Raw genomic sequence first — 23,949 nt, forward strand, 5'->3', positions numbered from 1 at the left:
TATAGTATATATTTTTGTGCTCTTATGCCCATGACCCAAAACTAGATTTTAAGCAATCTTATAAATCAACTTTAAATATCAGATATTGTAACGATTGCATAATTCAATGAACTATTTATTTATGAGTATAATTTCTTATTTAGAAAAGAGTTGAGCTATCATATTCCTAAATCTACACAAATACACAGTTGTTCATCACATGATTTAAACCATCATCCATATGAAAAATATTTTTGCTACACAACTTGATACCATTAGCTTACATGCCACGGGTGGGCATGAAACCGACAAACCTAAATAACCAAATCGAATTAGAAACTGATGGTTCGGTTTTGGAGTTTAGTAAAAACTGAATATTGGTTTTGGTTTGGTTTGAGGAAAACCGAAAAAACCGAACCAAGATGAAATAACAAAAAGAAAGAGAAACCATAATAACCGAACCTTAGCCATTAAAAACCGAACCTACCGATGACTAAATATTACTGAATTTATGACTTTTACTTTTAATTTTAAATATAAGTATCTTTTATTAGCATTTAATATTTTAGGCCAAACGTTTAATATTTTATTAATCATAAACTTATTTTTCCCAAGTATTACGCCCAATACAAATATCTTCGGCCAATTTTGGCCGGATTAGAAAAACAAAAAAACTTAATCCAAAACCAAATCAAACCCGAAAAAAAAAATCAAAACTGAACCATTTTGAAAAATCAAAAATCTGCAAATTTAATTTTCAGTTCGGTTTTGGCCAAAAACTGCAGCACGCACACCCTTATTACATGCCCTATGGTATTATAACAACATATTAACACAATAAATTATATCCTAGATTAAAATCATATCCTCAAAGCAAATAAGATTTCATATGAAAAACGAACTTTTACATGAAGAAAGACATATATACATAATAATATATTAACACAACCGACAAGATAAGTTACAAATATACATGAGCAAGAGGTCGAGATTTAACTCTAACAAGGTGCAAAACGATCCATGAGCCAAAACTCCGTCTCTTCCGGCCACTCCTCGGTCGCCGGAGATGCCATCACCACCGAAGCAGGCTTTACAATTTGCTCATCATCAGTTTGAGATTTGAGGAATACATTGGCTGGCAGCTGCTGTTGATTTGTTTTCTTCATCTGGATCTTGTCTGTAAGCTTCGTTAGTTCTTGAACCCACAAGTTCACCACCATCGACATATCTATCTACACTTTTTTTTATGTTATGATTTGAGCAATGGAAAAGTGGAATGTATTTATAGGAATAAATGATTGGAGGAATATATATATAAAAAAAAAAAAAGATATTTTATTTGGAGAGAAAAAAGATATTTAATAATGGAAAGAGATGGAGGGCCCCACAATGGCAAATCCTCCGGTTGAAAAAAGCGATGGTGGTCCATTGGTGACGTGGAGGGGTATGAAAAGAGCATTCTACTATTCTGCTGACCTTTACTTTGTTTTTGTTTTGTTTTTAATTTATTTATTTTTTAATGGAAAAACTATTGAAAATCTCGTGGGTATTTTAAAAAATATATGCTAGAAATCGACTTTGTTTAACTGGTTCGGTTTGTAAACGAGTTGAGCTCGAGTCAATATGAGGTCTTTTGTTAGGTTGTTTGCTCACTCTTCACTTAAGTTAAATATAAATTTTTATGTTTAAACCAAGTGTTATACTCATGGAATCTTTCAATGTGGTTCTAGGTGTGAGCACATATGTTGTGATTTCAACATACACGTTGCATATGTTATGCCGCATGTATGTTATACGCTGTATAACATATGCGTCGTATATGTCTATGTATATATATAGGTTTGCTTGTTTCATTATATGGTAATTCTGACTCTGAAGTAATAAAATTTCTTTCTCTACTTTATTTCTATTTTCTTTTTGTGTCATCGTATTATACGATTACATGGTATCATATAATGGTTATTTGGGGTTTTTTTATTTCTACAAAAATAAGAAGTGTGAGAAGCCATAGTTGATTGACATATGTCAAGTGGGGACTACAGGTAAAATGGTATAAAAATAATAGTACATATTTTCTCTCTTCACATGCAAATCACATATCAATTCCCCCATCATTTTAAAACGTCCATAATTTTTTCATGCAACATTATTTTTTTAAAAAAATTCACCATAATAATAAGCGTTTTTTATCTCTAATATGAGTATGACTTTGTTATATAAAAATTAAAAACAAAATTTACGTCATTGTGTCTTTTTGTCATCGTGTCTTTCTGCTTGTTATTATGTTTTTTTTCGTTATTGTGTCTTTCAAATCATCGTTATGTTTTTTTAAATGCTAATAATATGGTTGTGTAATAATAATACGTAAATATAATGATAAAATAACAACAAATTATCTAATACATAAAAAACACAATGATGAATACATATTACACAGCTACATGAAACGTAAAACACAATGATAAATACATGTTATACAATTACATGAAACGTAAAACACAATGATGAATACATATAACAAATGACCTGAAATGTAAAACACAATGGTGAATACATATAACACAATGATCTGAAACGTAAAACACAATGGAAACTACATATTACGCAATGACATGAACGTAATACACAATGACTAAAATACAATGATAAGTAGAAAGACAAATGATGAGCACAAAGACACAATGACGTAATCTTTGTTTTAATTGTTATCTTTAATATGAGTATCACTTGATAACACAATGTCACACCCCGACTCAGGGCCTAGGCGTGTGACTATCAGTTGGTACCTGTTTTGTAAATATATCAGAGTAGCCGGTTCATTTTAGTGGAAGTCTTTAAATATTGAAATATTAATTTTCATTATCAAAATTTCTCGGGAATTAAACACCCGGGTTTCAGTTTTACAAAACAATTATATTAATAATACAAGGATTTATAAGTATTCAAAACGAGCCATCTCGAGCGATCTTCTATGACTCCAATCCTTGTATACCATCTATCGCCATCTAATTACCTGCATGGGTGGGAAAAACACGTCAGCTATATGCTGGTGAAACGTTGACTCGATAAAACAATTTATAACAGTCGTTAAATACAAACATTGTTTTCTGTTCACAAACTCAGCAGGAATGTCTGTCATTCCCGGGATTTGTACCACTGCCCTAAACACACAATTCAAAGGTTCCCCGAGTATGTAGCCCAACCCTGTTGGAGAACCGGTTATCACTGACTTGGTTTTGTCTACCAATTATCAGTTATGTTTGGATCCAGACATGTGTGTATTCGGTCTGAGTTGCTTTTTATTATCTATTTTGTATTATAACGATTTTAGAGATAATATCTCATGCAAACATTTATCAGACTCTTTGTAATAAACAACCCATCTATTACATGAGTAAAATCAGTTTAGATAGTAAAAGGTTAGCGTGTTCACCTTGTATAATCAGTAGGTAATATCAGACTCCTTAACTTCAGTATGCTATTCACCTATATTCATAATAGGTATGCATAAGTACCTAGTTGATATTATTCAGCAGACTTTAAGTCTGTTTCAGTTCAGCAGACTCGAGGTCTGATCAGCAGACTTGAAGTCTGATTCAGTTCAGCAGACTCGAGGTCTGATCAGCAGACTCTTAGGTCTGACCTAACCTTAGTATAGTTATAGTCGTTTTATGAAAATACTTTGGATTTACATATGACGTTTGGAATAGCACGCTTTGGCCTAATAAAGGATATCACGTTGGCAAACTCCTCCAGGTAAGCAAATGGGTCTCGCGGTTGATTGGGATGTATACAAATTACTTTCCTTAGACAAGAAGAGTCTACTAATGATATCCCCCTTCCAGTTACTGCGTGCCCGTAAAAATATAGTTTTGATAGCATTACTTCATTTGGAAGCAACGTCTTTACTTTATAAAACATTACTTGGAAAATATTAACAATTTAACGACTATACCCTTAACTAAGTTATAACTATGTATTTAAAGTAACTAGTAAAGTAACTTAACCTTAATCCTACCTTAATCGGCTAGTCGAAGTCAAAGACTAGGAAAAACAGTAGCACTTCGGCTTGTGCTTCGTTTACGGAATCAGCAGCTCGTTTAGCAGCGTAACAACACCTCGTTTCTTCGCAAGAACAGCCCTCGGAACCCCGGAACTTCCCAACACGCTTCCCGATGTTAACTATGTAAGAATTGGTGTGAAAATGGGATGAGAATGGCTGAACCCGTAGCTGCCTATTTATAGCCACGATTTGTGCATCTTCGTGTATCGCGAAGATGCAGCCTATGGCGGTTCGCGATACGCGAAGTTGCATGGCGGCGCCGCAATCTTGCATGTCAACCCGGTGTTGACACGTGTCACCACGTCACTGGATAAGCTTTGAAATGTGTGCCAGCAACTTCGCGATACGCGAAGATGTTCAGCTTTGCATCTTCGCGATACGCGAAGATGCATAAAGTTTAGAATTTTCATTTCAGTCATGCTACTTCCAGATTTGATATTTTTAGCCCTTTAACTTCTAAAATTTACATTTTTGGCCCAAAACTAGATGGGGTATTTCCATAGTGTTACACACAATGACCAAAATCTATAACACAATGCATAGAAAAACCTAATTAAAAATCATAATGAACAACCAATAACACAATTTAAAAAACCCACTAATTTTTTTTATTTTTATATAACAATATGATACTCATATTAAAGATAAAAAAACGCTTGTTATTATGGTGAAATTTAAAAAAAAAAAATAATGTTGCATGAAAAAGTTATGGACGTTTTAAAATGATAAGGGAATTGACATGTGTCTTGCATGTGAAAAGAGAAAGTCAACAAAAATGGGTTATTACCTTTATGCCCTTCTCATCAATTTATTTTCTTAATTTAATCTCCACCATTCAAATCTAAGATCAATGGATTAGATTTCTTCACACCTTTCTCATTTTTGTTGTGCTTTGTATTTTAACTTTACCCTGGTTATTTGACCCACTCTTCGTTTTAACTGGTTTTTCATCATTTCTCTGGTATTTTCCTCTCTTCTTCAACTGTTCTTGTATCTTGATCTTTTGATCATCATCTTTACTTTGGGGCTGTTTGGGATTCCTTGTTTTCACCTCCTTATAACTTGTAAGGAGAAGTCATAAGTTACAAATGTGTAACTTATCAACATTTCCTCTCACATAATAAGGAAACCCAAACACTTTCTTTTAACTTATCATAAGTCATAAGCTATAAGGAGGTAAAAATAAGGAATCCCAAACACCTCTTTGTTCTTGTGTTTAAATTGATATTCTTCTTGTTTCTTCCCTAAAATCCTCTTTTTCATATTCTTTTATCTCTCTTTCATACATCTCAGAGTTTTTAATCGTCAAAGCTCTATCAAAATATCTCAAAATGTCTTTTTCCTGAATCTTTCCTTAAAGTTTCAGATCTTTTCTCATTCACTTTATTCATTTTTTTAATCAATTTTTTTCATTTGCATTTACACGCCGCATAAGTCCTACTTATACGGAGCATAACTTTTGTTTTCTGGCGCATAAGTGTTGATTCTTACTTATACGCCTCATCAGTCCTTCGCTAGCGCATAAGTTTTTTCTCAGTGTTTATCTTATACATAGTGAATTACTATTCTCATTAACAGCATTTAACCAACCTGACAACCATATGCTTCGACTCGAATTGAATGCCGGACCTTTCGTTGAAGATAAAAGTATATCGAACCCATATGAAGTTTTACTATGAGCAAATTGTATCCATTGAGCAATATAGGTTCGATTAAGATTTGCTTTTCCGGAGTACCAAAGACAAGCATGACATCATTATGAACATAACTCCGTATATACTTATACGGCGCATAAGTTTAGACTTGCTTGTTTTTCGTGCGTTTTGCTGTGTTTTCCTAATGTAAACCCCGAACAGTTATTTTGCTCAAAACATGACAATTGATTATTCAAGCCCTCTTTATCTTAATCCGTCTGATCATCCTAGCATGATTCTTGTTTCAAAATTCTTTGATGGAAATGGTTTTGAAGCCTGGAAACGAGCAATGAGTATTGCTCTTTCAACTAATAACAAACTAGGATTCATCAATAACACTGTCACTATGCCAGCTAATCAACCACATTTTGCTTATTGGCAACAATGCAATGATATGGTGATATCATGGATTCTCAACACTCTCAATGATGATATTCGTGATAGCGTTTTGTATGCTGAGATAGCTCAAATCCTTTCGAATGAGCTTAACTCTCGATATGGACAGGCAAACGGTGCTAAAATTTATCAATTACAAAAGAACCTGCGCCTAATTAATCAAGGTAATAATGACATTGCTACTTATTTTGCTAAGATAAATTCAAACCGGGATGAGTTGAATGCTACCAATACCATTACTTTTTGCACGTATGGGGCTACTCATGCCTTTGCTAAAAGAGAAGAGGATCAAAGGCTAATTCAGTTCCTTGTTGGACTGAATCCGATTTATGATATGATCATAAGCATTCCGATGATGCAGCCCCTTCCTTCCATTGATCGTGCTTATGGGATCCTCATGCAAGATGAGAAGCAAAGAGAAATTCACACCACCACCACCACTGATTTCATTGCATATTCTGCATCTATGCATGCAAGCAGTGGAGGGCGTGCCAGTGGTGGAATGGGAGAGAATAGGAAGACTTTGGTGTGCAACCATTGTAAAAGGAATGGGCATTCAGTGAACAAGTGCTATATATTGATTGGTTTCCCAAAAGACTACAAGTTCGCTAAAGGAAAGAAGTTTTCTAATGTTGCCGAGGAACAAGGAAAACGTGATCAAACTCAATATGATCAGCAAGGAATCACTCAGCAACAATATCATGACTTGATGGTTTTATTGCAGCAGAACAAAATTCAACCTGGCCCTTCAATTACTTATGCTGCTAATAATGCTATAACCATCAATCATGATTCTTTCCGAGGTATAATGTCTTGCAAATCTTCTAAAATTTCTTCCAAATGGATCATTGACACTAGTGCTAATGATCATATGTGTCATAGCCAAAATTGTTTTCAAGGGTTTCTTTTCTCAAAACTCCAATTTTCATCACCCTTCCTAATGGCACAAGCATTACTGTTCGTAAGTATGGGATTGTTCCTTTAACTGATAAAATTTCTTTATCAAAAGTTCTTTTAATACCACATTTTAGAAATAATCTTCTTTCTGTATCAAGGTTATGTTTGATACTGATGGTAGGTTCTTTCCTCTAAAAAAAATTGTGTTTTACAGGCCCTTTTTCTAAAGAGCCCTCAGGTTTTTGGTGAAATGCTGAATGGTCTCAATTTTCTTGAGACAACTATGCAGTTTGCTGATACTTCGTTTTCAATAAAGTTTGTAATTTTGTAAAGAGTTAATGTCCATTTTCGTCCCTATGGTTTGCTAATTTCGCCACTTCAGTCCAAAGTTTGAAAATTTGTCAATTTAGTCCTTATGATTTTAAACATTAGCCAATTACGTCCCCTCGTCTAACGGCATCCAACTATACCGTTAGTTTTAGGGGTATTTTTGTCTTTCTCCTGTTTATTTTAAGTTAATGGTCAGTTTCATCCCTGTGGTTTGATACTTTTGCTACTTCAGTCCAAAGTTTGAAAATTTTTCAATTTTATGTTTAATTTATTCAGATTTTTTTTTGCTACTTTGCTACTTTAGTCCATGATGGAATTCATTGGTAAAGTGGCAGGGTAATGCTCTAAAACCGAACTATACCGAAAAAACTAAAATTGTTTCTCTGATTAATGCATAATAGTTAGGGTTTAGAGATAAACATATCGTAGCAAACATCTGTGTCGAAATCAACACCAGGAGGTCGAATATCCCGCATTTCCATGTTTGCTCAAGAAATCGATGCACTACATCGCATGTGTGTTCTTCAAATCATGGTATTGTTCTTAAGTTCGTCAAATTCAACCACAGAATTGTAGTCGATACGAAGAATTCAAAAACAACACCATGATTTGAAGAACACACATGCGATCTAGTATATCAATTTCTTGAGCAAACATGGAAATGCTGGATATTCGACCTACTGATGTTGATTTCGACCAAAATGTTTGCTACGATATGTTAATCTCTAAGCCGTAACTATTATGCATTAACCAAAGAAACGATTTTAGTTTTATCGGCATAGTACGGTTTTAGGGAATTACCTTGACCACTTTACCAATGAATTCCACCATGGGGGAGAGTTTAGAAAATGTCTGGAAACTAAATACAAGGGGGTATGATTATTGTTATCGACAGAGTAAACGTAAACCTGTTTTGGTCGATGCTCGATGGTTTTGGCTTGGATTATGCTCTTAAGGGTTATAGAAAAAAAAACTGAATAAATTAAACATAAATTTGAAAAAATTTCAAACTTTGGACTGAAGTAGCAAAAGTATCAAACCACAGGAACGAAACTAACCATTAACTTAAAATAAACAGGAGAAAGACAAAAATACCCCTTAAACTAATGGCATAGTTGGATGCCGTTAGACGAGAGGACGTAATTGGCTAATGTTTAAAACTATAAGGACTAAATTGACAAAATTTCAAACTTTGGACTGAAGTGGCGAAAGTAGCAAACCACAGGGATGAAAATGGACATCAACTCTTTTGTAAATAGTGAAAATTGGCACAATCGTCTTGGACATTTGCCAATTTACAAAATGAAACAATTACCTTTCATTTCTAATGCTTCTTTCAAATCTATTGAGCATTGTGGCATTTGTCCTAAGGCAAGATAACATTAATTGCCGTTTTCAATTAGCACCATATCAACTAGTAAAATTTTTGAGCTGATCATATTGATGTTTGGGGGCACTATCATACAACTACTCATAATGGCTTTAGATATTTTTTAACCATTGTGGATGATTATAGCAGAACCACTTGGACACATTTGCTTTCCACTAAAAGCAATGCATTTCCTATCCTTCAATCTTTAATTGAATGGCTTGCAACCAATTTGGTACAAATGTGAAATTCATTAGATTTGATAATGCTTTTGAACTGGGGACTGGGTTAATCCAGAGTGCTTACTTAATAAGTAAAGGAATTATTCGTTAGACTACTTGTGTGGCTGTCCCTCAACAAAACGGTATTGTTGAAAGAAAGCATAAACATTTTCTTGAAACCTCGAGAGCTCTCATGTTTCAATCTAAACTTCCTGTTCAGTTTTGGGGTGACTGTGTTTTAACTGCAACACATTTAATCAATTGGTTTCACACTGAAATTCTTAACAATGAAACTGTAACACCCCGACCGATGGCGGATTATACATCGGGGCGCTACGAATTGTTTCATTACTCGTGACACTATTTGGGTGTCAATATTTAATAAATACATTTCATTGCGCATGCGCATAACACACCATAAAGTAACATAAATCACATATCATAACTCATAATATTCAAATACATAAATTTGTCTTGTTATATTTTAAACTAGGTCCAAAGCAAAAAAAAACATCCTACGTGTCCTCGAGTTTCCAAAAGCAGCTACAGCAAACCTGAACATGTGTTAAAATAAAACGTCAACACTTGCGTGTCGGTGAGAAATCAAGTTTAATAGATATAAATAGATAATAACAAAGCACTGCGCGCAACATGTGTATAACTGGTGTTCAACATAGTGTGTAAACAGATTGTGATCAAGCCTAAATAGATCATAGCTCATAGTTCATAGCGTGCTCCAAATCGAGCAAAAACAAATAATCATTCGTGTATGTGCAAACAAACCAAGAAAATCGTAACAATAGGTCTCCCGTGTTTATCTAATGGATCCATGAAAACTTCGGAATAGGCCGATCAAAGCGGTTAATGATCCACACATACAAATATACAACACTAGTAAACGTCCATAACACAGGGGTTTTGCGCACACAAATTTCATAAACAAGTTTAAGACTCAAGTTGTACGAACACATGAACATCCCAAAACGTTAAAAATAAAAGGGGATTAGGTACGAGATTACTCACTTGTAAATGGTGCGTTGAAAGATAATGCAAGAACCAACTTTTAAACAAGCGAAAGTTAACCTATAAATAAGAGGTTATTGGTTTAACGATTGGTTTTTATGTCTTGAATATATGCAAGTCACTTAAACAAATTATTTAGAACAAAAAAATTATATATTATATATTTACCGAGATTTCTGGGCAGAAAAGAAGAGAAGACGGATTACAAAGAGGGGAGTTGGAGGTGTCGCTGAGGATCTTCGGCAGAGAGTAAGGGAGAAAGATTTTGGGGAGTGTTTAAGTGTTTAATTATCCAAGAAATTAGTTTTATTTATAGGAAAACTCTAGGGTGTAACACCCCGACCAAAGGCGGATTATACATCGGGGCGCCACATATTGTTTCATTACTCGTGACACTATTGGGTGTCAATATTTAATAAATACATTCATTCGCGCACGCGCAAAGTAAACATAAGATAACATAAATCATCATAAATCAATATATTATAAATCATAATATTCGAACAGCAATAACTTGTCTTGATACATTTTAATCTAGGTCAAAAATAAAGAAAACTTCCTACGTGTCCACAAGCTCCAAAACAGCTACTGCAAACCTGAACATGTGTTAAAATAAAACGTCAAACACTTGCGTGTTGGTGAGAAATCAAGTTTAATACAATACATAGATAACAATAAATCTGCGCGCAACATGTGTATGTCTGGTTTTCAACAAGGGTGTAATCTGATCGGGACCAACTCTAAGATTCATAAGACTGCCAGTGCTCACAATTGAGCTCACAAACAAAACAAACTGTGCATGTGTAAACAAAAGAGAAAATCATAAACGATAGTTCTCCCGTGTTCATCTAATGGTACCATGAAAACTGCGGAATAGACCGACAAGACGGTTAATGATCCACACATACAAATAAACAGCCAAGTCTACGTCCTCAACACATGGGATACTGCGCGACTAAAGTTCATAAACAAGTTTAAGACTCTAAGTTTGTATGAACACATGAACATCCCAAAACATTAAAAGCAAAAAGGGATTAGGTACGAGATTACTCACTTGATAATCGGTGCGGTGTAAGATAAAGCAAGAACCAACTTTAAACAAGCACAAGTTAACCTATAAATAAGATTGTTGTTTTTAATGATTTGTTTTAAGTCTTGATTATAAGTTAGCATAATTAATAAGTAAATTATTATATATAATATATATTACCGGAAAAGCAGGGTAGAACAGGGAGGAAGACGGAGGCAGAGAGGGAGGCGGCAGAGAGAGCAAGGGGCAAGAGAACAGGAGAGATTAAGTGTTTGTGTGTGATGTGTTATGAAAATATTATTATTATTTATAGGAAAACCCTAGGAGACATAAATCCAGAAAAAGGGGAAAAGATCTCAAAAAGTAAAAGATTCCAAAAGCAAAAGATATGGAAAGATATGGCAGCTGCAGAGGCAAGATAAAGCTGTCAGGGAACAGTAAAAAGGCATTGGCGGTTCAGAAAAAGGTACTGGTCAAGCATGGCAAAAGCAGATTCTCAAAAGATTATGTCAGTCACTTTATCTGTCAACCAATGGGGTTGGTGCGCATGCTGCGCCGAAAGTAACTTTTCAGACATAAAGCAGATTAGGTCAACAGCTCAAAAGATAAGACAACACAAAAGCAAAAGGCTAGATTAGACAGAAGAAAACTCAAAGGGTTTAGCGCGAGAAGGCTGACACAAAAGGTCAAGAGAGCGCGAGCGCGAAGGCAGACAGAACTAACCTTAACGCGTCGCGGAAAGAACTATATTTCTAAGCGCGCCGCGGGAAGAATTACATTCCTTAGCGCGCCGCGGGAGGAACTAAAATTCCTAGCGCGCCGCGGGAAGAACTATAATTCTTCGCGCGTTGAGGGATGAACTACGATTCTTAGCGCGCTGCGAGAAGAGCTACAAACCCTTAGCGCGTCGCGGGAAGAACTACCGTTCTTAGCGCGCTGCGAGAAGAATTACAATTCTTAGCGCGCTGCGAGAAGAGTTCGTCTCGCGTATCGCTGAAACAGGTGGTCTTCACGCAGGATTCCTTGTAAGGGGTCTGGCAGACAACCTTAGGCGGGAAGGAACAAAAGAGTTAGAAGAAAAAAGAGGGAAACAAGGCGTAAGGGCGGGACGGCGACAAGAGGGAAAAGAAGGCGGAAAGAGAGAAGGAGAGGGACGGGACGACGGAAAGAAAGAGAGAGAAAGAGGCGGGAAGGAAAATATATATTATTATTAAAAGTAAAATATAAGTATAAATATTAAATCATAAAAGAAAGAGATCGGGTCAGAGAAACGGGTACCTGGGTCGGGTCGGATCGGGGCAGATGTCACAGTCTCCCCTACTTTAAGAAATTTCGTCCCGAAATTTATCTCGAAGTAGGTTGCGCAGAGAACAGGTGCGGGTACTTGATCTTCATTTGATCTTCCCTTTCCTATGTAAACTCGGCTCCGCGCTTGGACTCCCAGCGAACTTTCACGATAGGGATACGACTGCGCTTGGTTTGCTTAACCTCGCGATCCATAATCTCAACAGGCTTCTCAACGAAATGCATAGTTTCATCAACTTGAACTTCATCAAGTGGTATGTGAAGGTTCTCGTCGGCTAAACACTTCTTGAGATTGGATACATGGAACGTTGGATGCACATTACTGAGCGCGGGCGGCAGGTCAAGTCTGTAGGCAACTTTTCCCACACGCGCGAGAATCTTGAATGGACCAACATAACGAGGAGCAAGCTTACCTTTCTTCCCAAAGCGGACAACACCCTTCCAGGGCGACACTTTGAGGAGAACAAGATCACCAACTTGAAATTCGAGAGGCTTCCGTCTACGATCTGCGTAACTCTTCTGTCGGCTTCTGGCAGTCAGCAGATGATCACGGATCTTGGCGATTTTATCGGTTGTCTCTTGAACAAGTTCGGGTCCTGTGATTTGAGTTTCACCCACTTCGCTCCAACAAATCGGGGAGCGGCACTTACGACCGTAAAGTGCTTCAAATGGGGCCATACCGATACTGGAATGATAGCTGTTATTATAAGAGAACTCAATCAAAGGCAGGTGTGAATCCCAATTACCTCCAAAATCAAGAACACAAGATCGGAGCATATCCTCAAGAGTCTGAATAGTTCGCTCAGACTGACCGTCAGTCTGGGGATGATATGCCGTACTCATGTCCAAGCGAGTTCCTAGCGCAGATTGGAGAGATTTCCAAAAGCGAGATATAAAACGGCCATCGCGATCGGATATGATGCTCAAAGGAGTACCATGGCGGCAGACAATTTCCTTGACATAAAGCTGCGCGAGTTGCTCAACACGGTAGTTTTCACGAATGGGCAGAAAGTGAGCAGACTTAGTCAAACGATCCACTATTACCCAAATGCTATCATGTTTGCTTGCTGTCAAAGGTAACTTGGTAATAAAGTCCATCGCTACACATTCCCATTTCCACGTAGGAATTTCTGGTTGTTCGAGCAAACCAGATGGGCGTTGGTGTTCAGCTTTTACTTTAGAACAAGTCAGGCATCTAGCTACGAACACAGCAATATCCTTTTTCATACCGGGCCACCAATAAGTAATGCGCAAATCCTTGTACATCTTATCAGCGCCAGGATGAACGGAATATCGAGATTTGTGTGCTTCACTCAGGATATCAGCGCGAAGATTCTCATCAAAGGGAATCCAGATGCGATTAAGATAGCAGAGAATTCCACTCAGATTAGGGACAAAGAGTGCTTCCGCGCCACACGCTAACTCGGCGCGAAGGTTACCATTACTGATGGATGCTCGCTGCGCGTCACGAATGCGCGATTCAAGGTTGCTTTGGATCGGCGCGAAGTGAAGCTGGGTGCGCGGCAAGATACAGTTAAGTTGGCAGGGTTTTCGGCTGAGCGCATCGGCTACCACATTAGCCTTACCAGGATGATACCGGATCTCACAATCGTAATCGCTGATGAGTTCGTTCCATCGGCGTTGCCTCATGTTAAGTTCCTTTTGATCAAAGATATGCTGAAGGCTTTTATGGTCGGTGTAAAGGATACACTTAGTACCATAAAGGTAGTGTCTCCAGATCTTCAAGGCAAAAACAACTGCACCAAGTTCGAGATCGTGAGTTGTATAATTCTTTTCATGAACTTTAAGTTGCCTTGATGCGTAAGCGATAACCTTGCCTCGTTGCATAAGAACACAACCGAGACCTTGGTTGGATGCATCGCAATACACGACAAAATCATCATTACCCTCAGGTAGCGCAAGAACAGGAGCTTCACACAACAAACGCTTGAGCGTCAGAAAGGCTTCTTCTTGCTTCGAGCCCCAAATATACGGTTTACCTTTGTGCGTTAGAGCTGTTAAAGGCAAAGCGATCTTCGAGAAGTTCGAAATGAAGCGCCGGTAATAACCAGCTAAGCCCAGAAAGGAACGGATCTCGGAAGGAGAGGATGGCGTAATCCAGTTCTTGATTGCTTCAATTTTGGATGGGTCAACATGAATACCCATCTTGTTTACAACATGACCAAGAAACTGTACTTCATCAGACCAGAATTCACACTTGGAAAGCTTAGCATAGAGTTGCTCAACTCTAAGCTTTTGCAACACCAACCGAAGATGTTGCTCGTGCTCGGCCTTGGTCTTAGAATACACCAGAACATCATCGATAAACACAATCACGAATTTATCCAGGAAGGGCCTACACACCCGATTCATTAGATCCATGAAAACGGCGGGTGCGTTGGTTAAACCGAAGGACATGACCAAGAATTCAAAATGGCCATAACGAGTTCGAAAAGCAGTCTTCGGAACATCTTCATCGCGGATGCGCAACTGGTGATAGCCAGAGCGGAGATCAATCTTCGAGAAACAAGAGGCACCTTGGAGTTGATCAAAGAGGTCGTCAATACGCGGTAAGGGATACCGGTTCTTAATGGTGAGTTTGTTCAACTCGCGGTAATCTATACACATGCGAAACGATCCATCTTTCTTTTTAACGAACAACACCGGAGCACCCCAGGGCGAAGAGCTAGGGCGAATGAATCCTTTAGCAGTCAACTCTTGAAGTTGGCTGGCCAATTCTTGCATCTCAGCGGGTGCAAGACGGTAAGGAGATTTAGCCACGGGGGAAGCACCAGGGACAAGATCAATACGGAACTCGACTTCACGAGCGGGAGGGATACCAGGAAGATCATCAGGAAAAAACTTCAGGAAAGTCACGCACAACAGGGATATCGCGAAGCTTCTTTTCTTCAGTAGGTTTAACCACATGGGCTAGAAATGCAATACACCTTTTCCGCAGGAGTCTTCGGGCTTCGGCGCAAGACATAAGCTTAAGACCGCGGGAGGGTTTTTCGCCGTAGATGCGAAGATCACCATTTTCTCGAGGTATGCGAATCATCTTCTTGGCGCAAATAACTTCGGCGCGATTATGCGTAAGCCAGTCCATACCAATGATAACATCAAAGCTTCCAAGAGGCATAGGGATGAGGTCAATCAGAAAATCGTTTTCGTTAAGGTTAAGCGTACAATCTTTAATCACCGAGTTAATTAAAACAGTTTCACCGTTAGCCAATTCAACTGAAAAATTTTCTTTTAAATCGCTGCGCGGTCGCGCAAGCTTCTGCTCGAAGGCGCGAGAGAAAAAACTTCGATCGGCGCCAGTATCAAAAAGTACAGAAGCATAAAATCCGTTAAGCAAAAATGTACCATTAACTACGTCATTATTCGCTTGCGCTTGGTGCGCGGTTATGTTAAAAGCTCGTCCACGCGTCACTTGGTTTGAAATCTGGTTCACCGGATTCGCTTGCGTAATCTGAACTTGTAGCCTTGGGCACGCGTTCCGGAAATGACTGGGATCGCCGCAGTTAAAGCACGATCTGGGTCGTGGGTTTTGGTAGGTTGGTTGTGGGTTCTGCGGGTAGACTGGTGGTGTTGGCGCAATTGGGTTGGCGAGAAGGACTCTACAGTTTTCTGCAAGGTGACCAGTACGGTCACATCGGGTACAAAGTCGACACGGGGTTTGGGTTGGGTGGTGAAATCTACAGGTTGGGCAAAAGGGGTGGTTTCCTGTGTAAGGTTTCTTAGTTGGCGGGGCAGGGAGTGCTGGATTGGTTAAGGCATAGTTGTGGACTACAGGAGGTGTTGGGTAGGTTGACAGAGGGTTAGGCGCATAAACTGGAGGTTGGTAAATGGGTTGCTGGACAATGGGCGGGTTGGTAAGCGCATAGGCCTTGCGCCTGCGCTTGAGGTTGTTACGGTTTGAGGGTTCGGGTTTGGTTTCTGTTGGTTCAGGGGCAGTCTTGGTGGGTTTGGTCTTTTCTGTTCCCCGCAGGAACAGGGTTCCTGCTCTGACATGGTTGTCGCTGAGCACAGCGGCCAACTCGATGGCGTCAGAGAGGGTTACTGGGTTTCTGGCCCATACAGAATCTTGAATTTCCATGGGGAGACCCCCAAGGAATTTCTCTATGGCTCGGCGGGAAGGGGTAACAAGGTGAGGGACAAGCAGGCTTAGTTCATGGAAGCGCGTCGCGTACTCGCGCGCTTCACCGCTGTATTGCTTAAGATTCCAAAATTCCTCCTCTAGGCGCTTAATTTCGTTGGGAGGGCAGAATTCTCGCGTCAGAATTTCCTTGAATTCCTCCCATGTCATGCTAGAAGCAGCCTCTGCGCCACGCGCATGAGCTACTCCATTCCACCATGTAAGCGCTCTAGATTCCAGGACACTGGAAGCATACAGGGTTCGTCTGTCTGAGGGGCATTGGGTATGGAGGAAAGTGTTTTCAATCTTTTCGAGCCATTGGAGCATCACGGTGGCTCCTTCAAGACCTGTGAACTTTGGAGGGTTACCCGCGTTAAAGGACTTAATGTTATAACTGGAGGTATTGTTTTGGCTCAAGGCTTGGGCTATCGCGGCGGCCATTTCCTGGGAACGTTGCTGTCTACGCATGCGCGAGGCTTCTCTTCTCTGAAATCGGCGAGATAGCGGAGGCATTCTATAAAAGTTTTAATTTTTAGTTAATATCTTAGTTTTATCGCAAAGTATAACTTTATAGAGCTTGGTTTCGCAGAGTTAGATACTATCAAGAGTTAAAGTAGATTAAATGACCCTAAATGCAGACTTAATAAAGGTAACAAATTCGAATCAAGAATCGACAATTCATGTATCACCATGACTTTCCGAATTCCCAATTTAAAATATACGAGCAAACGAGTATTGGAGATTGACGATTCATGTATCACCATGACTTTTCAATCTTCAATATAGAACATACAAGAAAATGAGTATTGGAGGTTGACAATTCATGTATCACCATGACTTTTCAAGTCTCCAACCTCAGAACATAATCGTAAATGGAAATTGAAAATCAACTATTCATGTATCACCATGACTTTTCGGATTTTCAAACCCAACAAACGAATATGTAAGAAAAATCAATAAAAATCGAAATTCGACAAAAATCGAAATATCGCGAAATAAAACATAAAATCATATACCGCGCAAGCGCGAGCATATTCATAAATAACGAGTAATTAACAATAAGCGCGCAAACATGAGATTTCTCTCATGCGCGAGAAGGGACTCTTAGGTATTCTAGGCCGTTACGTCTAACCACCTATCCTAAAGTCAACGAACTCTGATACCAATCTGTAACACCCCGACCAAAGGCGGATTATACATCGGGGCGCCACATATTGTTTCATTACTCGTGACACTATTGGGTGTCAATATTTAATAAATACATTCATTCGCGCACGCGCAAAGTAAACATAAGATAACATAAATCATCATAAATCAATATATTATAAATCATAATATTCGAACAGCAATAACTTGTCTTGATACATTTTAATCTAGGTCAAAAATAAAGAAAACTTCCTACGTGTCCACAAGCTCCAAAACAGCTACTGCAAACCTGAACATGTGTTAAAATAAAACGTCAAACACTTGCGTGTTGGTGAGAAATCAAGTTTAATACAATACATAGATAACAATAAATCTGCGCGCAACATGTGTATGTCTGGTTTTCAACAAGGGTGTAATCTGATCGGGACCAACTCTAAGATTCATAAGACTGCCAGTGCTCACAATTGAGCTCACAAACAAAACAAACTGTGCATGTGTAAACAAAAGAGAAAATCATAAACGATAGTTCTCCCGTGTTCATCTAATGGTACCATGAAAACTGCGGAATAGACCGACAAGACGGTTAATGATCCACACATACAAATAAACAGCCAAGTCTACGTCCTCAACACATGGGATACTGCGCGACTAAAGTTCATAAACAAGTTTAAGACTCTAAGTTTGTATGAACACATGAACATCCCAAAACATTAAAAGCAAAAAGGGATTAGGTACGAGATTACTCACTTGATAATCGGTGCGGTGTAAGATAAAGCAAGAACCAACTTTAAACAAGCACAAGTTAACCTATAAATAAGATTGTTGTTTTTAATGATTTGTTTTAAGTCTTGATTATAAGTTAGCATAATTAATAAGTAAATTATTATATATAATATATATTACCGGAAAAGCAGGGTAGAACAGGGAGGAAGACGGAGGCAGAGAGGGAGGCGGCAGAGAGAGCAAGGGGCAAGAGAACAGGAGAGATTAAGTGTTTGTGTGTGATGTGTTATGAAAATATTATTATTATTTATAGGAAAACCCTAGGAGACATAAATCCAGAAAAAGGGGAAAAGATCTCAAAAAGTAAAAGATTCCAAAAGCAAAAGATATGGAAAGATATGGCAGCTGCAGAGGCAAGATAAAGCTGTCAGGGAACAGTAAAAAGGCATTGGCGGTTCAGAAAAAGGTACTGGTCAAGCATGGCAAAAGCAGATTCTCAAAAGATTATGTCAGTCACTTTATCTGTCAACCAATGGGGTTGGTGCGCATGCTGCGCCGAAAGTAACTTTTCAGACATAAAGCAGATTAGGTCAACAGCTCAAAAGATAAGACAACACAAAAGCAAAAGGCTAGATTAGACAGAAGAAAACTCAAAGGGTTTAGCGCGAGAAGGCTGACACAAAAGGTCAAGAGAGCGCGAGCGCGAAGGCAGACAGAACTAACCTTAACGCGTCGCGGAAAGAACTATATTTCTAAGCGCGCCGCGGGAAGAATTACATTCCTTAGCGCGCCGCGGGAGGAACTAAAATTCCTAGCGCGCCGCGGGAAGAACTATAATTCTTCGCGCGTTGAGGGATGAACTACGATTCTTAGCGCGCTGCGAGAAGAGCTACAAACCCTTAGCGCGTCGCGGGAAGAACTACCGTTCTTAGCGCGCTGCGAGAAGAATTACAATTCTTAGCGCGCTGCGAGAAGAGTTCGTCTCGCGTATCACTGAAACAGGTGGTCTTCACGCAGGATTCCTTGTAAGGGGTCTGGCAGACAACCTTAGGCGGGAAGGAACAAAAGAGTTAGAAGAAAAAAGAGGGAAACAAGGCGTAAGGGCGGGACGGCGACAAGAGGGAAAAGAAGGCGGAAAGAGAGAAGGAGAGGGACGGGACGACGGAAAGAAAGAGAGAGAAAGAGGCGGGAAGGAAAATATATATTATTATTAAAAGTAAAATATAAGTATAAATATTAAATCATAAAAGAAAGAGATCGGGTCAGAGAAACGGGTACCTGGGTCGGGTCGGATCGGGGCAGATGTCACAGTCTCCCCTACTTTAAGAAATTTCGTCCCGAAATTTATCTCGAAGTAGGTTGCGCAGAGAACAGGTGCGGGTACTTGATCTTCATTTGATCTTCCCTTTCCTATGTAAACTCGGCTCCGCGCTTGGACTCCCAGCGAACTTTCACGATAGGGATACGACTGCGCTTGGTTTGCTTAACCTCGCGATCCATAATCTCAACAGGCTTCTCAACGAAATGCATAGTTTCATCAACTTGAACTTCATCAAGTGGTATGTGAAGGTTCTCGTCGGCTAAACACTTCTTGAGATTGGATACATGGAACGTTGGATGCACATTACTGAGCGCGGGCGGCAGGTCAAGTCTGTAGGCAACTTTTCCCACACGCGCGAGAATCTTGAATGGACCAACATAACGAGGAGCAAGCTTACCTTTCTTCCCAAAGCGGACAACACCCTTCCAGGGCGACACTTTGAGGAGAACAAGATCACCAACTTGAAATTCGAGAGGCTTCCGTCTACGATCTGCGTAACTCTTCTGTCGGCTTCTGGCAGTCAGCAGATGATCACGGATCTTGGCGATTTTATCGGTTGTCTCTTGAACAAGTTCGGGTCCTGTGATTTGAGTTTCACCCACTTCGCTCCAACAAATCGGGGAGCGGCACTTACGACCGTAAAGTGCTTCAAATGGGGCCATACCGATACTGGAATGATAGCTGTTATTATAAGAGAACTCAATCAAAGGCAGGTGTGAATCCCAATTACCTCCAAAATCAAGAACACAAGATCGGAGCATATCCTCAAGAGTCTGAATAGTTCGCTCAGACTGACCGTCAGTCTGGGGATGATATGCCGTACTCATGTCCAAGCGAGTTCCTAGCGCAGATTGGAGAGATTTCCAAAAGCGAGATATAAAACGGCCATCGCGATCGGATATGATGCTCAAAGGAGTACCATGGCGGCAGACAATTTCCTTGACATAAAGCTGCGCGAGTTGCTCAACACGGTAGTTTTCACGAATGGGCAGAAAGTGAGCAGACTTAGTCAAACGATCCACTATTACCCAAATGCTATCATGTTTGCTTGCTGTCAAAGGTAACTTGGTAATAAAGTCCATCGCTACACATTCCCATTTCCACGTAGGAATTTCTGGTTGTTCGAGCAAACCAGATGGGCGTTGGTGTTCAGCTTTTACTTTAGAACAAGTCAGGCATCTAGCTACGAACACAGCAATATCCTTTTTCATACCGGGCCACCAATAAGTAATGCGCAAATCCTTGTACATCTTATCAGCGCCAGGATGAACGGAATATCGAGATTTGTGTGCTTCACTCAGGATATCAGCGCGAAGATTCTCATCAAAGGGAATCCAGATGCGATTAAGATAGCAGAGAATTCCACTCAGATTAGGGACAAAGAGTGCTTCCGCGCCACACGCTAACTCGGCGCGAAGGTTACCATTACTGATGGATGCTCGCTGCGCGTCACGAATGCGCGATTCAAGGTTGCTTTGGATCGGCGCGAAGTGAAGCTGGGTGCGCGGCAAGATACAGTTAAGTTGGCAGGGTTTTCGGCTGAGCGCATCGGCTACCACATTAGCCTTACCAGGATGATACCGGATCTCACAATCGTAATCGCTGATGAGTTCGTTCCATCGGCGTTGCCTCATGTTAAGTTCCTTTTGATCAAAGATATGCTGAAGGCTTTTATGGTCGGTGTAAAGGATACACTTAGTACCATAAAGGTAGTGTCTCCAGATCTTCAAGGCAAAAACAACTGCACCAAGTTCGAGATCGTGAGTTGTATAATTCTTTTCATGAACTTTAAGTTGCCTTGATGCGTAAGCGATAACCTTGCCTCGTTGCATAAGAACACAACCGAGACCTTGGTTGGATGCATCGCAATACACGACAAAATCATCATTACCCTCAGGTAGCGCAAGAACAGGAGCTTCACACAACAAACGCTTGAGCGTCAGAAAGGCTTCTTCTTGCTTCGAGCCCCAAATATACGGTTTACCTTTGTGCGTTAGAGCTGTTAAAGGCAAAGCGATCTTCGAGAAGTTCGAAATGAAGCGCCGGTAATAACCAGCTAAGCCCAGAAAGGAACGGATCTCGGAAGGAGAGGATGGCGTAATCCAGTTCTTGATTGCTTCAATTTTGGATGGGTCGACATGAATACCCATCTTGTTTACAACATGACCAAGAAACTGTACTTCATCAGACCAGAATTCACACTTGGAAAGCTTAGCATAGAGTTGCTCAACTCTAAGCTTTTGCAACACCAACCGAAGATGTTGCTCGTGCTCGGCCTTGGTCTTAGAATACACCAGAACATCATCGATAAACACAATCACGAATTTATCCAGGAAGGGCCTACACACCCGATTCATTAGATCCATGAAAACGGCGGGTGCGTTGGTTAAACCGAAGGACATGACCAAGAATTCAAAATGGCCATAACGAGTTCGAAAAGCAGTCTTCGGAACATCTTCATCGCGGATGCGCAACTGGTGATAGCCAGAGCGGAGATCAATCTTCGAGAAACAAGAGGCACCTTGGAGTTGATCAAAGAGGTCGTCAATACGCGGTAAGGGATACCGGTTCTTAATGGTGAGTTTGTTCAACTCGCGGTAATCTATACACATGCGAAACGATCCATCTTTCTTTTTAACGAACAACACCGGAGCACCCCAGGGCGAAGAGCTAGGGCGAATGAATCCTTTAGCAGTCAACTCTTGAAGTTGGCTGGCCAATTCTTGCATCTCAGCGGGTGCAAGACGGTAAGGAGATTTAGCCACGGGGGAAGCACCAGGGACAAGATCAATACGGAACTCGACTTCACGAGCGGGAGGGATACCAGGAAGATCATCAGGAAAAAACTTCAGGAAAGTCACGCACAACAGGGATATCGCGAAGCTTCTTTTCTTCAGCAGGTTTAACCACATGGGCTAGAAATGCAATACACCTTTTCCGCAGGAGTCTTCGGGCTTCGGCGCAAGACATAAGCTTAAGACCGCGGGAGGGTTTTTCGCCGTAGATGCGAAGATCACCATTTTCTCGAGGTATGCGAATCATCTTCTTGGCGCAAATAACTTCGGCGCGATTATGCGTAAGCCAGTCCATACCAATGATAACATCAAAGCTTCCAAGAGGCATAGGGATGAGGTCAATCAGAAAATCGTTTTCGTTAAGGTTAAGCGTACAATCTTTAATCACCGAGTTAATTAAAACAGTTTCACCGTTAGCCAATTCAACTGAAAAATTTTCTTTTAAATCGCTGCGCGGTCGCGCAAGCTTCTGCTCGAAGGCGCGAGAGAAAAAACTTCGATCGGCGCCAGTATCAAAAAGTACAGAAGCATAAAATCCGTTAAGCAAAAATGTACCATTAACTACGTCATTATTCGCTTGCGCTTGGTGCGCGGTTATGTTAAAAGCTCGTCCACGCGTCACTTGGTTTGAAATCTGGTTCACCGGATTCGCTTGCGTAATCTGAACTTGTAGCCTTGGGCACGCGTTCCGGAAATGACTGGGATCGCCGCAGTTAAAGCACGATCTGGGTCGTGGGTTTTGGTAGGTTGGTTGTGGGTTCTGCGGGTAGACTGGTGGTGTTGGCGCAATTGGGTTGGCGAGAAGGACTCTACAGTTTTCTGCAAGGTGACCAGTACGGTCACATCGGGTACAAAGTCGACACGGGGTTTGGGTTGGGTGGTGAAATCTACAGGTTGGGCAAAAGGGGTGGTTTCCTGTGTAAGGTTTCTTAGTTGGCGGGGCAGGGAGTGCTGGATTGGTTAAGGCATAGTTGTGGACTACAGGAGGTGTTGGGTAGGTTGACAGAGGGTTAGGCGCATAAACTGGAGGTTGGTAAATGGGTTGCTGGACAATGGGCGGGTTGGTAAGCGCATAGGCCTTGCGCCTGCGCTTGAGGTTGTTACGGTTTGAGGGTTCGGGTTTGGTTTCTGTTGGTTCAGGGGCAGTCTTGGTGGGTTTGGTCTTTTCTGTTCCCCGCAGGAACAGGGTTCCTGCTCTGACATGGTTGTCGCTGAGCACAGCGGCCAACTCGATGGCGTCAGAGAGGGTTACTGGGTTTCTGGCCCATACAGAATCTTGAATTTCCATGGGGAGACCCCCAAGGAATTTCTCTATGGCTCGGCGGGAAGGGGTAACAAGGTGAGGGACAAGCAGGCTTAGTTCATGGAAGCGCGTCGCGTACTCGCGCGCTTCACCGCTGTATTGCTTAAGATTCCAAAATTCCTCCTCTAGGCGCTTAATTTCGTTGGGAGGGCAGAATTCTCGCGTCAGAATTTCCTTGAATTCCTCCCATGTCATGCTAGAAGCAGCCTCTGCGCC

The sequence above is a fragment of the Bidens hawaiensis genome, unplaced genomic scaffold (assembly GCF_021521415.1).
Source record: "Bidens hawaiensis isolate Kalapana, Puna unplaced genomic scaffold, B.hawaiensis_p1.1 tig00034408_1, whole genome shotgun sequence".
NCBI classification, from domain to species: Eukaryota; Viridiplantae; Streptophyta; class Magnoliopsida; order Asterales; family Asteraceae; genus Bidens; species Bidens hawaiensis.